This window comes from Oryctolagus cuniculus, chromosome 9 (assembly GCF_051225735.1).
Source record: "Oryctolagus cuniculus isolate XC-2025 breed Fujian yellow rabbit chromosome 9, ASM5122573v1, whole genome shotgun sequence".
Taxonomy (NCBI): Eukaryota; Metazoa; Chordata; class Mammalia; order Lagomorpha; family Leporidae; genus Oryctolagus; species Oryctolagus cuniculus.
In genome coordinates this window covers 136148451-136164791 of record NC_142875.1, presented here as the reverse complement: position 1 = coordinate 136164791, position 16341 = coordinate 136148451, and the positions used below count along the sequence as shown (strand labels likewise).

The 16341-nt window shown below is 53.7% G+C and overlaps 1 protein-coding gene across 2 annotated transcripts in view; it reads left to right on the top strand.

Annotated features, from left to right (window-relative positions):
* Positions 1–13234: 13234 nt before the first annotated feature.
* NELL2 (neural EGFL like 2) overlaps positions 13235–16341 on the top strand; it is a 391818-nt gene continuing 388711 nt past the window's right edge. Inside the window, exon 1 of one of the 2 annotated variants that reach the window (XM_070049719.2) lies at positions 13235–13464. The gene's annotated coding sequence lies outside the window, so the exon portion shown is untranslated. The remainder of the gene's footprint in view (positions 13465–16341) is intronic. The other variant, XM_070049717.2, reaches the window with a different exon arrangement.

The following is a 16341-nucleotide window of genomic DNA, read 5'->3' as shown; positions in this document are numbered from 1 at the left end:
AGAGAAACGCCAGGTCACTTTTCAAGGAACGCCCAACAGATAGACAGCAGATTTCTCTATCCAGAGGCCTGGGGCCAGTGCTGTGGCACAGCAGGTTAATGCCCTGGCCTGAAGTGCCAGCATCCCGTATGGGCGCCAGTTCGAGACCTGGCTGCTCCACTTCAGATCCAGCTCTCTGCTGTGGCCTGGGAAAGCAGTAGAAGATGGCCCAAGTCCTTGGGCCCCTGCACTCACGTGGGAGACCCGGGGGAGGTTCCTGGCTCCTGGCTTTGGATCAGCAGCCAATTGGGGAGTGAACCATCGGATGAAAGACCTCTCTCTCTCTCTCTCTCTGCTCCTCCTCTGTGTAACTCGGACTTGCAAATAAAAATAAATAAAACAAAACAACAACAACAAAAAACCCACAGGCCAGGAGAGAATGGAGAGAGACAGTCCAAGTTCTAAAACACACACACACACACACACACACACACACAACTGCCAACCCAGAATAATTTGCCCAGTGAAACTCTAATTCACAAGTGAAGGTGAAATAAAGACCTTCCAAGACAGGATTTCCAGCCTTAAAATGATACTTAAGGATTACTACGAACAGAAACAGCAGGGAAATCTACATCATGAGAAAGGTAATGGAGTTAAATAATAAAGGAGAGTGAAAACAAACAATAGTAATATTTATGGAAAAATGGCCACACTCAGTCCTTACTTACTTTCTTAAAGATTGATTTATTTATTTGAGAGGCAGAGTTACAGACAGAGGGAGAGACAGAGAGATAGATCTTTCATCTCCTGGTTCATTCCCCAGATAGTTGCAGTGTCTGGGGCTGGGAAGGCTGACCAGAAGCCAGGAGCTTCTTCTGGATCTCCCACATGGGTGCAGGGGCCCAAGCACTTGGGCCATCTTCTATACTTTCCAAGGTGCATCAGCAGGAAGCTGGATGAGAAGTGGAGTAGCTGGGACATGAACCTGTGCCCGTATGGAATGTTGATGCCATAGACAGAGGCTTAGCCCAGTATGCCACAGCACTGGCCCCATTCTCCCTTATTTTTGATGGTGGATTGAATGTCCTTAGAGATCGGTTTCCAGTTCCAGCTCTAAAATTCCGTGGGCCTGCAACACTCTGCTGACAAGAAGATCTTTGTAATGATGTCCACCATCATCTGTGCCTGCGTGTGAGCTCAGAGGGCTTGAGCTGAGTCACTGACAAGTGACATTCAGGCAGGGTTGTGCAGCCTACAACGCAGACCTAGGGTCCCTTCCTAGAGACATTTTCACTACAGTAGGGGGACCTGGTGGGGCACAGATACCCTACTCCTTAGTAGGAGAAACTGACAGTCTCTCCACCTTGTGGTCAGTTAAGCCATGGGGATTTTCACGTCTGCACTGTTCAGAATTGCCCCTCCTTCTTCATGCGTCACTTCCTCCAGGATGCTTCCCTGCACTACGCGGTGGGGCAGAATGGCTCCACGTGTCCCCCCGAGGCTGCATGTGCACCTCTGTAATGCATCTACTACATTTTATTGAAACGGTTTCTCCCATGTTTCTCTTACCCACAAAACTGTAATCTCTTTGGGAATAGGGATTTTATGTTACTCATCTTTGTATTCGCAGCACACAACGTTTGGTGTTCACTAAAAGTTCTGTGTAATTGTTCTGAGTTAAAATTGAAACTGATGAAGTTTATAACATTATATTACTATAAAATACCATGAAGTTGATGACATTTTATCGCATTTCTTATTTTCTTTAACTTTTACAACAACTATGAAATCTAGATCCTGTTATTATTTCTGCTTTATAGATAGAGAAAGAGACTCATAAAACTAGCAGTAGACTAAACAAGGGAGGTCTCCCATCACAGGATCAGCGCTCTGCTGAGTTATGCAGAACGCTCTGGAAACCAGCAGGGCATGTAACATAGCACACATGAGCTCTGTGTTACCTGACGTTGGGTTTCTGCTTGTTTCCTAGTGTTTGTGGTCGATTCCTCTCTGGGCTGGGTGGGGATAAAGATTCACAGCAGCCACTTCCGCTCCCGCAGGCGGTGGGGGATTCCCCAGTCTCATCAGACAGCTCCCTATCCAGCAAGGGGTGATGGAATTTCAAGCCACTGAAGTGAGAATTTGCTTTACACATAGAAACAAAACAACTGCCTTTAAAACGTCATTTCCTTGACAGCCACAGGCTGAGTCTCGTGTGGTCCGGCTGGCTCAGCTGCAGGCCTCTGCTGAGCAAAGCTGCCTTGGGCAACAGTGACCACAGCCAGCCTCCTGTCCATGAAGTACTCTACTTTGTTCCTGTGACCTGGACACTGGCTTTAAGGGGCACGCCCAGGGATCGACATTTGACCTGGAGTCAAATGCTTCGCCACCTGCTCTATGGGTGCCCTGTTGGACCCCTGTGAACGCGAGTGAATGGCATCGCACCCAGCGTGTTTGAGTTCTCTCCTTTCCGTGAAGGAACCTTGCCTGACTTGAGAGCAGAACCAAAGACTTACGAAACAGGTCGGTGAATTTTCAACTTTTCCAGTTCTCCCAAGTGTCACTGGCAGGAAGCTGCAGGAGATTCCGCCAACCTGCCTCTGAGGTCAAATCAGGGTTTATGATTCTTGGACACTTGTAAAAGCCCCAGAACTTGGGAGCTCAAATTTCCCGTGGAGGATGGGGATGCACTGTGATGGAGTGACCAGGATAGAAGCTGGGATTTCTCCGAGAGCTGGGGCCGTAGACACCCATTGTCATTGTTACAGAAGCCCTGTTGATTGGCAGGAAGAAGAGGGTGGAAGGTCAGGCATCCCTGATAATCAGAGGGCATTTGACTATTAATGAAGCATTAATGACTTTCTAAAAGAATTATTTATTTGAAAGGCAGAGATACAGAGAGGCAGAGGCAGAGAGAGAGAGAAAGAGAGAGAGTCTTCTATCTGCTGGTTCACTCTCCAAGTGGCTGCAATGTCCAGAGCTGTGCCGATCCAAAGCCAGGAGCCAGGAGCTTCTTTGGGGTCTCCTGCATGGGTGCAGGGGTCCAAGGACTTGAGCCATCTTCTGCTGCTATCCCAGGCCATAGGAGAGAGCTGGATCGGAAGTGGAGCAGCTGGGACTGGAACTGGCACCTGTATGGCACTGCAGGTGGCGACTTTACCCGCTACTGCCACCAGGTTGTACCCCATTAATGACTGCTGTCATGAAGACCATAAAGGAAAGCAGTGCGACTTGTGTCCCGTATCCAATGGCTTGTTTCTGAAGCTGCAAGGATCCCTCCTAACCCCTAGCTGCTTTCCCATTGTCCTGTTACAATGCACATTATGAGCCAAGTGGTGGAGCATGCCTCTGGTTCTCTGCAAGCGTCCTGAGACTAGCACAGTCATCCTGAAGGAAACAAGGGGAGTGTACAGTCTGGAGCGACTCGGGTCTGCTGCGGTCACTCACGTGCAGCCCCCGGGCCTCAGTGCTCAAGGCCAGAGGGTTTGCTCTGGTCCGTGCTGTCCTGGTTTGGGGCTCGGTCTGATGGTGCAGCCCCAGTGACTCGGGTCTGCTGCGGTCACTCACGTGCAGCCCCCAGGCCTCAGTGCTCAAGGCCAGAGGGTTTGCTCTGGTCCGTGCTGCCCTGGTTTGGGGCTCGGTCTGATGGTGCAGCCCCAGCTGCAGGGCACAGGTCACTGTGGCAGAGGGAAATGGAGCCGGGCGCCTTGTGATGATCACAGCCTGGCTCTTGAGGCCTCTGCCTGGCGCTTGTGCTCACGTTTCACTGGCCAGTGTGTCACACGGTCACAGGTAACTTCCAGCAGGCCAGAGAGAGCATCCTAGTGGGTGCCAGGAGTGTAACCGGAAAGGTGCTGTGGGCAGCACTAATGATGCGGGAGAGGCAAGCAGGCATTGGGTGGGACAGGCTCTGTGCCGTGGGAACCGCGGGGTGTCAGCTCCCTGAGATTCACCGACAGGGTTTGACTGTTTTCACCACAAGGAAGTGACAGTTGCTTGGGGAGGTGGATATGTTACCTGGTTGACATTACACAATGCTTCCATGTGTTGAAGCACCACACATGGCCGGCGCTGCGGCTCACTAGGCTAATCCTCTGCCTGCGGCGCCGGCACTCCAAGTTCTAGTTCCATTTGGGGTGCTGGATTCTGTCCCAGTTGCTCCTCTTCCAGTCCAGCTCTCGGCTGTGGCCCGGGAAGGCAGTGGAGGATGGCCCAGGTCCTTGGGCCCTGCACCCGCATGGGAGACCAGGAGGAAGCACCTGGCTCCTGGCTTCAGATTGGTGCAGCGCACCGGCTGTAGCAGCCATTTGCGGGGTGAGCCAACGGAAGGAAGACTTTTCTCTCTGTCTCTCTCTCTCTCACTGTCTAACTCTGCCTGTCAAAAAGGAAAAAAGAAAAGAAAAAAAAAGAAACACCACACAGTACCCACGCAATGCATCATGTATTGAAACACCACATGGTACTCATCAATGTGTACAATTTTTATGTGTCAGTTAAAAATCTAAAGATCAATAGAAATGAAATAGCCTACATTTTTAAGCATCAGGCCATTTGTGCAATGGCTTGCAGATAGAGTCTTTTATTTTTTTTGAAACAGTATTTGTACTGGGATGATATTTGCAAAGCAGTTTGTGACTAAGCTTTCCTGAGTAACACAGCATTCTTAGGGGACCATGGACCTTGGAGAGGCCAGAACCCTGTGGCCATGTGCCCGCCGAGGCTCATTTCCCCGTGCCACAGGCTGTGTACGGTAGATTTTCAATATTGTGTGGTGATCTTTGGCTTTTGAAACCTCATGACAGTGGCTAAAACTAGGAGATAGAGTAAAAAAAATAAAAAAGCAACAACTTCAAAGGACATGTGAATATTTAAATGCTTTTCCCTCCTAACGAATCTAGTCTTCATTTAGTATTTTGTGACATGCATTTTGGAGAATTTTCAGGTCACTTTAATTGGCACAGCTTTAGAGATGTATCACATATTCAAACATTGTGAAAAATGTTTCTGTCATGTGAAGATCTGTAGGAATTATTGTAAGATCATATATAGGAACAGAACAAAACTAGCTTTCAGATGTACTTTTGAAGTCATAATAAAGTGATGATAATGATCGTGAGAATTCCAGTGGAGAGAAAAGGAGAATTTTTGTTCTTCTTTCTGCCATTTGGAGCATTTAGTGAATAAAGATCTGAAGTCACATGTTCCTATCTCTCAACTTAGTTCCTCATCATTAAAACAGGTCATGATTAAGTGGGAAGATTCAGGTTTGTGCATCTTCCTTGTTGAGCACACCTCTGTGTGTTCAGCTCTCGATATGCCAGATGTTGCTGGCATCAGAATGTCTGTATAAAAAGTTCCTGGCACAGCACCAGTCCTTTCTTGTGCATGAGAGTTACAGAGAAAAAATTAGAAAACATTGACTTCTAAACATCATAGTGTTTAACGACTATCATACAGATACCTCCCTTACATCTCATTTTTGCAGAGACCACCAAAGCAATTTATCTTTTTTTTAATTTAACCATTGTTAAAAAAATAGGAATATTATGGCTAAGCATTTCAAAGCTCTTCCATTACTGCAGGAAACTGTTAGAGTGCTTTGAACATTCCCTGCTTGGTTTCCTAATTATCCAATTTGAGATTTTAACCAGTCTATCTGCTTTGAAAGTTTACACAAATGTTGAGGAACACAAGTGGGCTTGAGATTTATGAGTTCGATGATGGTGTTGGGTGTTTTATGCCTTTTGCTGGAGTTTTCTAAATGGGTGACACCTTATCAAAGAAATGGTGGTGTTGCTGGGAAAGTTTTCAAAGCTGCTCACATAGATCTGAAAGGAACCCCGGCTTGGCTAGGAGGATGATACTTTTCTTACTTTGAAAACTTTCACGGTTGAAAGAATGAGCACCTGCCTGACATCCCTTAGGCACATCAGTGCTGATGATGCGACCTTTGTGTTCCCTTTCAGGTCCTCTATGTAGATCTGGGTTTCCAGAATAGAGGTAGGCATTTGACCCGGCTGCTAAGACATTGGTCAACATGCTCGTATCTCACATCGGAGTACCTGGGTTTGAATCCTGGTTCTGGCTCCTGACCTCAGCTCTCTCTTAATGTACATCCTGGAAAGCAGTGGATACTGAAGTAGTTGGGTGTTGCAGTTGATTTCTCAAAATGTTAAAGTGGATTCTTTTCTGAGAGGAGGAACGTGGTGGGGGCAAGAGACGCGGAGTCACCACACAGGCCCCAGGAGTCGGGTAAAAGCAGGCCTGGGGTGAGCAGCCTGCAGACCCGTTTATTTGAGTTAGTGCAACACCTTATATAGCCAAGACCAGCCAATCCAGTCAAGGGGCAGTCTATGCCCCAACCAATCACAGCCTGTTGCCAGGCAGGTTCCAAAGCCATCCAATCACAGCCTGTTGCCAGTCAGGCTCTTGTCGCCAGGCAGTTTCTGAAACCATCCAATCACAGCCTGCCATCAGTCAGGCTCTGTTGTCATGTGGTTTCTGAAGCCATCCAATCACGGCTTGTTGCCAGGCAGTTTCTGTTGTCAGCAGCCATCTTGGCATGACCTTTTCACCTCATTCCACCACAGTTGGGTCTCTGCCATCCATATGGGAGACCTGAATTGAGTTCCTGCTTTCCAGCCTCAGCCTGGCCTGGCCTGTCATTATGAGCATTTGAGGAGTGAGCCAGCAGATGGGAGTGTTCTCTCTCTCTCTCCTTATCAAATAAATAAACAAAAATTTTAAAATAGTTGCAACCACCCTGCTACTGCATTTCTAAGTATTTTACCATTCCTTCTCTAGAAGTAAGATATGCCCTCATATCACAATGCTATTATTACACCCTTAGTTTAAATATTGATAAATTAATGGTATGTAATGTGCAGTCAGTATTCAAATTTCCTGTTGTTCCTTGCAGCTTTTTATTTTGTCAAATCAAGGAGCCAATCAAGGATCACATTGGCTTCTCTCTCTAGTCTCTCTTTGAAAAAAATTTTGTTTATTTGAGAAGCAGACACACACACACACACACACACACACACACAATATAGAGAGCGTTCCCATGCCACTCCCCAAAAGGCTGCAGTGGCTAGGGGTTGAGCTGGGAGCTGGGAACACAACACAGGTCTCCTCTGTAGGAAGCAGGGACTCAAATATGTGAGCAGAAAGCTGGAATTCGCAGGCAGTGCTGGGAACCCACTGGATCTCTTTTTAATCGAAAGCAGTTCTCAGGGCTTTGTCTTTTCTTTCCTAGTGTTGACTGAAGAGTCAAGGTCATTTGTCTTGGAGGATTTCCCTCTGTCCAGTGGGGCAATATAATTTCCCTCCAACCAATGCCAATTAATTAGAAACCTCTCCTGAAAAGACAGCCTTTGTGCTCCACCTCATGACCACCTGTGCGTTGCTGATGCCGCGAGTCTTGTACGACAGAATCAGATGGAGGTTGTTTCCTGGGGATTCTGGGAATCTCACTTAGTAGAGGAAGGTTGGGGGTCGTGGAGGAGGGTCGTCCTGGGTTCTTTTCACTGTCAGTCAGCCCAGATGGCCATGGCCATAAGCTTTTCCTACAACTGCACTTTTCAACCCAGCTTTTCTTCCCTCTACAAACCTGCAGGTGGACCTGCAGCGGCAGAGGCCCTAAATTCAATCCAGCTCTGCCTTGCAGTAGGTGCAGCAAGGATTAACCTCAGTAGCAGCTTTGAGGAGCTTCCTTAATCCCTTTAAACTTATTTCTTATCTGCACACATCACAGGTTTGTTATGATGTTTACATTAAGCAATTTATATGAAGGAACATAATAAACAATTAGAAGTCATTATAAATAAGTCATGAGTGATGTGATCAGTTGTAAATATTTGTAGCTTGTATGCAGTACCTCTATGGTGTCTGGCCTGACTTTTGCTGATGACCTATAGCCATGTGGCCTCGGTCGCCCTGTGTCTCCCACGGTTTGAATGGACAAAGGCAGTCTGCTCTGGGGGACCTCTGTCCTGCTGGCCATAGGATAATAGCATTTGTCATTCAGGGTCTCTGTTAAATTACTGAGAAAAATATCCAGCAAAAGGCACCGGGCATAAAGAAAGAACTGACTGAATGTCCTTACTGATGGCGATAACTGTTCAGCAGCCAGGTGAGCTGTGAAGATGTAGCCACGGACTGGCAGCGCTGAGGACACCTGTGCACGTGGGTCAGGTCCACCTTCAGATTCCGGCTTTTCTGCTGCAGTAGGCGTCTCCAGGTGCGGTCATCGCAGGTGGTCACAGCCAGGAGGTTGTAAGGAGAAAATCTGGCCAGAGGGGAGTCTGAGTGAGGGGAAGCACAGACAAGAGATTATCCAGGGGACATTAGAAAATGCTGTCCTCGACGGGCACCCTACACATCTGAAAGACAGCATTGCTAATATTAGTAATTGATAATTAATAAGAGCAGGGATTGCAAGTCTGCACCGGGAGGACTGTTTGACCTGCCCTACCCCGTGAATTCTGAGAGACGCCTGAGAATGCAGGGCTCAGAGAACTGCGGGAGCGCCCTCAGGTCCCAGCCCCGCGCACTCGGGCTGCCTGCTTCAGGGCGGGCACTCCCAGCCTTTCCTGTTTCGGAGCTGACGTTAGAGCTGTGGTCTTTCAGAGATGGCTTGTTAGTTTTAATCTCATTTGGAATCTGTTTGAAGAGCGGGAGATGTAAGTCGCTTTAGGGACAGAATCTGTCCTTGGAGGTCTGTGGGGTGTCCCCGGCGCAGCTTTGTGAGAGCATGCAGTCACCCAGGTCCTCACGTAGACGCCTGGAGGGTTTAACAGGTGACTTCAGTGTACTCTAGGAAGCACCGTCTGAGGGTTCCCTGGGTGCACGCCTCTAATGCTTCGAGAAGGGGAAGGAGCAGAGATGGATAAAACAAACCACAGGCGGCTGACATTGTGCATGTACGTCTGATAGAAGCCCACCCATTCTTCCTGGCTAAATGCATCTCCACAGAAGGTTGTCACCTTGGAGGCAGCGAGGACAGCAAGGCTGGGACCTTCAGTGACAGACATTAGACGTATCTGAAAGGAAAGAGCAAACCCGCAGCTACCTTGATGACGAGCAGCTTTGGAATCCCTCACTCGCTCACCCTATGCCAGCGCACTGTCCACCTGGCCCCTCCTCGCACCCAGACCTCTTCCGTGCTCCTGGGTTCCTCACCTGAGCTGCTCATCTGCCCCCCACGGCCTCTGTTCCCACCTGCCCTGTGGCGCCAGGCCATGCTCCGAGCCAGGCTTACGCGATGGCTTCCCCCAGACACCCGTGGCTTTGACTTCCCTGCCCTCGCTCTGTCTTCATTCTCCTCAGCCTGCCTTCTCCTCCCTAGCCTTTGGCACATCCCCTATTCTGTCCACTTACCCAGCACTCTGGTTGTCTGTCCTGCCCAGGTGCAGGGGTGCAGGACCACAGCTCCGGGAAGGCAGGACTTGGTTTCACCTCCTGCTGGCCATCAGGTGCCTGGAACAGTGCACACATGTGAGGGGTGTTCGATTGTGTAATAAAGGAATGTTACCTTTCTCCAAGGACAAGTAAGTATTTATTGCAGAGAACAGAAAAATAGGCGAAGACACAAACATAGAAAGAGACAACTGCTGTTCACATTTTATTGGGTTCCCTCCAGGTTTTTTCCAAGGATATGTTTTTTCTTTTTGTGAGAGCAGGAGTATTCTTTATGTAAAGCTTACATGCTACTTAATATAATATTACAGTGAGAGAATTTTCACATTACGCAGGACTTTTGGTTAACTGTATGTGGTAAAATTTCTGGTTCTGTGCTTCCCGATCATTTATAAAACTTAGTGAGATAATAACTGTTTATGCTTATTTACACCTAAAGGGCAGGCCGTGATTGACATCATTTTAAGAAATTTACCACTGAGTAATTTTATTGACAGGGTATTAAATAGTTTAGGTACTAAAAAACACCTATGGCCGTTGATGTAATTTTCTGAGGGAATAATTTTCAGACCCCAGGAAACCCTGTCGGTGTGTCAGAATTGCAGGTTCTGGCACTACCGAATGTGTGCTGGGACATTTGCAGTTGCTTTCTGTTCAGCTCAGAGCTTGCTGAAAGTCACCTAGAAAACCTGTGCTATTAAGATGCTCTCAGGCTGGCGCCGCGGCTCACTAGGCTAATCCTCCGCCTTGCGGCGCTGGCACACCGGGTTCTAGTCCCGGTCGGGGCGCCGGATTCTGTCCCGGTTGCCCCTCTTCCAGGCCAGCCCTCTGCTGTGGCCAGGGAGTGCAGTGGAGGATGGCCCAAGTGCTTGGGCCCTGCACCCCACGGGAGACCAGGATAAGCACCTGGCTCCTGCCATCGAATCAGTGCGGTGCGCCGGCCACGGCGGCCATTGGAGGGTGAACCAACGGCAAAGGAAGACCTTTCTCTCTGTCTCTCTCTCTCACTGTCCACTCTGCCTGTCAAAAAAAAAAAAAAAAAAAAAAAGATGCTCTCTTTATGCAAGCCTGGGACCCTGCTGCACATACGTAGTCATAAGCAGTTTGCTGTGTTTACAGCTCGTCACATCACGGGGCGTGAGAAGCGCAGCTCTGATAGAAGCTTCCAGTGAATTGTTCCTCTTGTTGACGGGGTGGGGAGACCTATTTCTCAAAATGAATAAGCCCACCTTGAGCTGCTAACTTTCTGAGGAGGCAGAGAGGAGTGCAATCATCATACTGTTACTAAAGCATCCATGGCGTAGGCATTTTGGAAATGTGGTAACTGTTTGTTTCCTAAAGTGGCTGCCTGAGCTCCTCCGTGTCAAAAGGTGACTGAACTCCTGGAGAGCAGCTGTCAGGGCTGCGGTCTGAGGATGCAGACTGCCTTGTCTGCTGCCTGAACTTCTGCTGTTTCATGCGAGGTAATTCAAAGGTTCATTTTCGTCACTGACAAGCGCGGCTCATTTCCTGTTACTTCAGCTATGGATGGAGGCAGTGCTTGCTCTCGTGGGTCAGAGTGTACCTGGGTAGCACTGGACATTGTTTCATAGCAAGATGAAAAACACCCAGTCACATAAATTAATTTCTTCCCTGCTCAACTCATTGACGAATTCACAGGTCATTAGGAACAGAGAAGGAAGAACGCTGGGCCTGGAGAGCAAAGGGCAGGTGCGGCGCTGAGCCCCAGACGAGGACCGCTGTCTGTCCTCCGTGGCGCGTTCCTGGTGAGGTCCGCGTTCCAGTGCAGGGCCCGTGGAAGCACTCGGTATCCCTTGCAATTTCTGGGCTGCAAATTAATTCCTGCACCTCTGTCTTCCCATCTTGCTCTCTGGACATATGTCACCAACCTTGACAAACACCTTAATACAGGGGAAAATAAAGCAACCAAAGCAAAGGAAAGGAAAGGCTTTGCAGTGAGGCCCTGGTGCAAATCACAGCCGGCGGCAGGCGTGGGAGCCGCCCGCAGGCTTGTGGGGCCTCTCCTGCTCCACTGCTCTGGGCCCTGGGCTCGGGTGGGAGCAGCCACAGGCTTGTGGGGCCTCTCCTGCTGTGGTGGCCCTGGGCGCTGGGCTCGGGGTGGGAGTAGCCCGCAGGCTTGTGGGGCCCCTCCTGCTGTGGTGGCCCTGGGCTTGGGGTGGGAGTAGCCTGCAGGCTCGTGGGGTCTCTCCTGCTGTGGTGGCCCTGGGCTCGGGGTGGGAGTAGCCCGCAGGCTTGTGGGGCCCCTCCTGCTGTGGTGGCCCTGGGCTTGGGGTGGGAGTAGCCTGCAGGCTCGTGGGGTCTCTCCTGCTGTGGTGGCCCTGGGCTCGGGGTGGGAGTAGCCCGCAGGCTTGTGGGGCCTCTCCTGCTGTGGTGGCCCTGGGCTTGGGGTGGGAGTAGCCTGCAGGCTCGTGGGGTCTCTCCTGCTGTGGTGGCCCTGGGCTCGGGGTGGGAGTAGCCCGCAGGCTTGTGGGGCCTCTCCTGCTGTGGTGGCCCTGGGCTTGGGGTGGGAGTAGCCTGCAGGCTCGTGGGGTCTCTCCTGCTGTGGTGGCCCTGGGCTTGGGGTGGGAGCAGCCCACAGGCTTGTGTGGCCTCTCCTGCTGTGGTGGCCCTGGGCGCTGGGCTCGGGGTGGGAGCAGCCGCAGGCTTGTGGGGCCTCTCCTGCTGTGGTGGCCCTGGGCTCTGGGCTCGGGGTGGGAGCAGCCGCAGGCTTGTGGGGCCTCTCCTGCTGCACTTGTCCTGGGCTCGGGGTGGGAGCAACCCACAGGCCTTTGGGGGCCTCTCCTGCTGTGGTGGCCCTGGGCTCTGGGCTCGGGGTGGGAGCAGCCCGCAGGCTCATGGGGCCTCTCCTGCTGTGGTGGCCCTGGGCTCTGGGCTCGGGGTGGGAGCAGCCCACAGACTTGTGGGGCCTCTCCTGCTATGGTGGCCCTGGGCTCTGGGCTCGGGGTGGGAGCAGCCCACAGACTTGTGGGGCCTCTCCTGGTGTGGTGGCCCTGGGCTCTGGGCTCCGGTGGGAGCAGCCGCAGGCTTGTGGGGCCCCTCCGGCTGTGCGGTCCTGCTGCATCTGGGGTTTGCCCAGACGGTGACCCGGGTGCCAGGTGTTCGCGAGGTAGCCGGAGACGGCACTGGTCGGTGCCGCCAGAGCCGCAGAGATCACAGCAGAAATGCCGGCAGAGCCCCTCTCGAAGTCCCACTCCCTGATTGTGCACATTGTCCAGAGAAGCCCCGCGGGCGGACCCCGGACCCCAGCAGAGCCCGAGCCTGACTCTGAAGAGCAGCAGTCCCCGGCCGGTCTGCATCCAGGGACCTCCGGGTGCGGGCGGGCGCGCAGGTCCCGCGCCAAGACGGTGCGGCTTCCCTGCGGGAGGGACCCGAGCACGCGGGATTCCCGTGTCCGAGGGCCAGCCCGAGCACGCGGGATTCCCGTGTCCGAGGGCCAGCCCGAGCATGCGGATTTCCGTGTCCGACCTGGCGCCAGCCCGAGCACGCGGGATTTCCGTGTCCGACCTGGCGCCAGCCCGAGCACGCGGGATTTCCGTGTCCGACCTGGCGCCAGCCCGAGCACGCGGGATTCCCGTGTCCGAGGGCCAGCCCGAGCACGCGGGATTCCCGTGTCCGAGGGCCAGCCCGAGCACGCGGGATTCCCGTGTCCGAGGGCCAGCCCCAGGACCGCGGCGTCACGGGAGCGCCAGCCCCGTCTCGCTCGCTCAGCGCGCCGGCCGCGCGGGGCATCGCAGCCGCTTCCCGCAACGGCCGCTAGGGGGCGGCCTCCCGCAGGCGCGGTCGCCGCGGGAGCGCGAGGCTGCGCGGGCGGGCGTCGCGCGGGGCAGCGGGCGGTGCGACCCCGCGCGGCCGGCGCGCTGTGCCGGGCGCTCCTGCGCTGTGGGCGGCCCCGCGCCCGCGATGACCGCGCAAGCCCGGCCCGGGCGCGCTCGCGGGCGCCGCCGCCTCAGGGCCGCCTCGGAGCCGGCCCTCGGGGAGAGCCGAGCGCGCGCCGCCGCCCCGCGTGCGCCCCGCGCCGGGCGCCCCGCCGCGCCTGCCCGCGAGGTAAGGGTGGGCGGCCGCGGCGCTCGGGCCTAGCGTCCCCGGCGCGTGGGAGGGCCGGCGGGTACCGCGCGCGTCGCCCGTTCCTCGCTGGCGGGACGTCTCGCGTCGTCAGACTCCGCGCGAGTCTTGTCTTGGCTGTGACCGTGGGAGCCCGGCCGCACGGGTGGTGTTGAACGTGCGTGCCCCGGTCCCCGGGCAGACAGCGCGTTCGCGTGTCCTTGCCCGCCCGGAGTTGAGGGGCGCTGCCTCGTGGTGGCATTCGAAGTGTGCCGTGAGGAAGTGCCCTGCGGCGCGGCGATTGCAATAGGGCAGCTCTGCCAGCGTGGCGTGGTGGGAGGAGGTACCGTGTTAGTAAGGAGTACCACCTTCTACAACGACGCCCGCGGTGCGCCTCGCGGGGGTCAGCATGCTCCCGGAGGACGGCAGGGTTCCTGTCTTCGCGCAGGAAGGAATTCAGGCCTGAGACAGAGAGCAAATAGCAAGGTTTATTAGGGCAGGGACATCTGCAAGAACCGATGGGCACCTCTCCAGACAGAGCCGGAGAGAGGGCCCAGTCCTGGGACTGCGGGAGAGCGAAGTTACATGGTTGAGTGGAGAGAGTACACCTGGCCAGGCCAGGCCAGGCCAGGCGGGCGGCTCAGCAGAGAGGCAGAGGGCTGAGCGCGCCGTCCAGTTGAGGCCGGGGGTTTTTAAGGGGATGGGCCTTGCCTTCCCTTCTTCTCCTCCTGGAACAAAGGACTTGGGACGTAAATACGAAAAATTCCTTTCTGAGTTTTCCCCCTGAAGTTATCAGACAGGAGGAAGCCTGGCTGGCGTCGCCCCGGTTAGAGGAAGGATGGGCAGGACCCCCTGGAAGATCGGCAGGATGGTTGAAGTGCAGATACTGGGCTGCCCCTGGAAGGTTATCAGGCAGAAGGGGCGGGGCCCCACCTGGCAGGTTATCGGGCAGAAGGGGCAGGGCAGGATATTTCAAGTGCAGATACTGGGCTGCCCCTGGAAGGTTATTATCGTGATGACTGAGACGCGGATGCTGGACCTAGATGTCAGCTCCTTAGGCCTTTGTCACACACACATAAGCTCATATCTGACTTCCTACCTAACAGACATACCCAGGCACATCGGGGTTGTTGAGAGGGTGTTTCCCGGGCGCCCAGTGTGAGGAGCCGGGAGGGGCATGCCTGGGCTGCAGGCCTCAAAGTGTAGCGGAGGAGTGAAGGTAAGCCTCGGAGCCTTCCCACGAGGACACAGCAGTGGAATCCCAGCATTGCTGCAAAGCCAGCGGACGCACGACTGCACAATGAAAAGGAGAGAACTTGCAGTCTGGGTAGTGCTGATGGCACTGCCTGCGTGTCCCGTCAGCGGCTGCCCGGAGTGAGCGTGGTGAGAGAACGGGGCCTGTGCTTCCCACCTCTCAAGTGGGAGCCTCTCACCGGGCGAAGTGCTCCCCATTCTTAAAGACGTGCATAGATTCATTGTTTTTGTTTTTGTTTTTTGACAGGCAGAGTGGACAGTGAGAGAGAGAGAGAGAGAGAGAAAGGTCTTCCTTTGCCATTGGTTCACCCTCCAATGGCCGGCGCACTGCGCTTATCCGAAGCCAGGAGCCAGGTACTTATCCTGGTCTCCCATGCAGGTGCAGGGCCCAAGGACTTGGGCCATCCTCCACTGCACTCCCGGGCCACAGCAGAGAGCTGGCCTGGAAGAGGGGCAACCGGGACAGAATCCGGCTCCCCGACTGGGACTAGAACCCGGTGTGCCAGCGCCGCAAGGTGGAGGATTAGCCTAGTGAGCCACAGCGCCGGTCCCATTGTTTTTAAAAGTAAAATGGGCCCTGAAAACAAGGCAGCCACTTCACCTGAGCTCAGCCGCTGTATCTGTGCCCAGCAAAGCAACAGGAGCCTGTCACTGGTGCTGCCAGACCAACACGCAGTCTCAGTGGAGCAGCCTGCGCAGGCCTGCCCAGGGACGTTTGCATTATTATGACTGCCTTGTTTCTGATTTTGGAATCTAATAGGTTTGACTTAGCTGTAAGATCAGCATCGCCGCAGAGATCCCAGCAGCCTGGCGAGGCATGGATGCCCGGTTAGGCAGCTTAGCTGTGTTTTGCTCTACGGGAGGGCACTACTGGAGGTTTCTGAATAAAGGGGACCGTAACCCCGGGTCTGGAGGAGGGCTTTGGCGTCATGCTCTGGACGAGGCTGGGTGGGAGGAGCAGAGCTGAGGGGCAGCTGGAAGCATTCTGACTGCAGCGGTGAGCGGGAGGTGGTGGGCGTCAGGCCTGAGCTGCAGGCAGGGTAGGCTGGCTTTTCTAAGTGACCAGCATCAGGACAGTCCAGAGAACAGCTGGTTTTCATTGGGAAGGCGGGGGTGAGATACCTGTGGGATATCCAGGTGGAAATGGTCAGCAGGGAAGAATTCTAAAGAAGTTGGGCTTGGGGGTGCGTTTGTTCCTGAGAGGCCTTGAAATCACGAGGCCAGGCAGTGGCTCCTAGAGACCAGCCTTGCGGAGAGAAGGGGGGAGTCCGGGTGGGTTAGTGGGGATTCCTGGCTGCTGAACCTGCAGGAGAACAGAAGCAGCCTCGGAGGGGCTGTTCACGAGACTGTTCACGAGGAACAACCAGGCGCGAGAGCACTAAAAGGTGTTGCTGGAAGATGCAGAGGCCTACGGGGGTAGTGCACTCTGGAGGGGTAGGGAAGCAGAGGAGAGTGGTACGGTGATGAGAGAAGGGCTGTTGTCAAAAACTGGCCGACGCGAGAGGAGTTCAGCGTGAAGCAGCAGCAAGTGGTTGAAATGCTGCTGGAATTCCAAGGAGGGAGGGCAGGCAAGTTTAGGGAGATGGGAATTTAAACCAGTGTTTAGGCTCAGGATTTGTTTTCTGA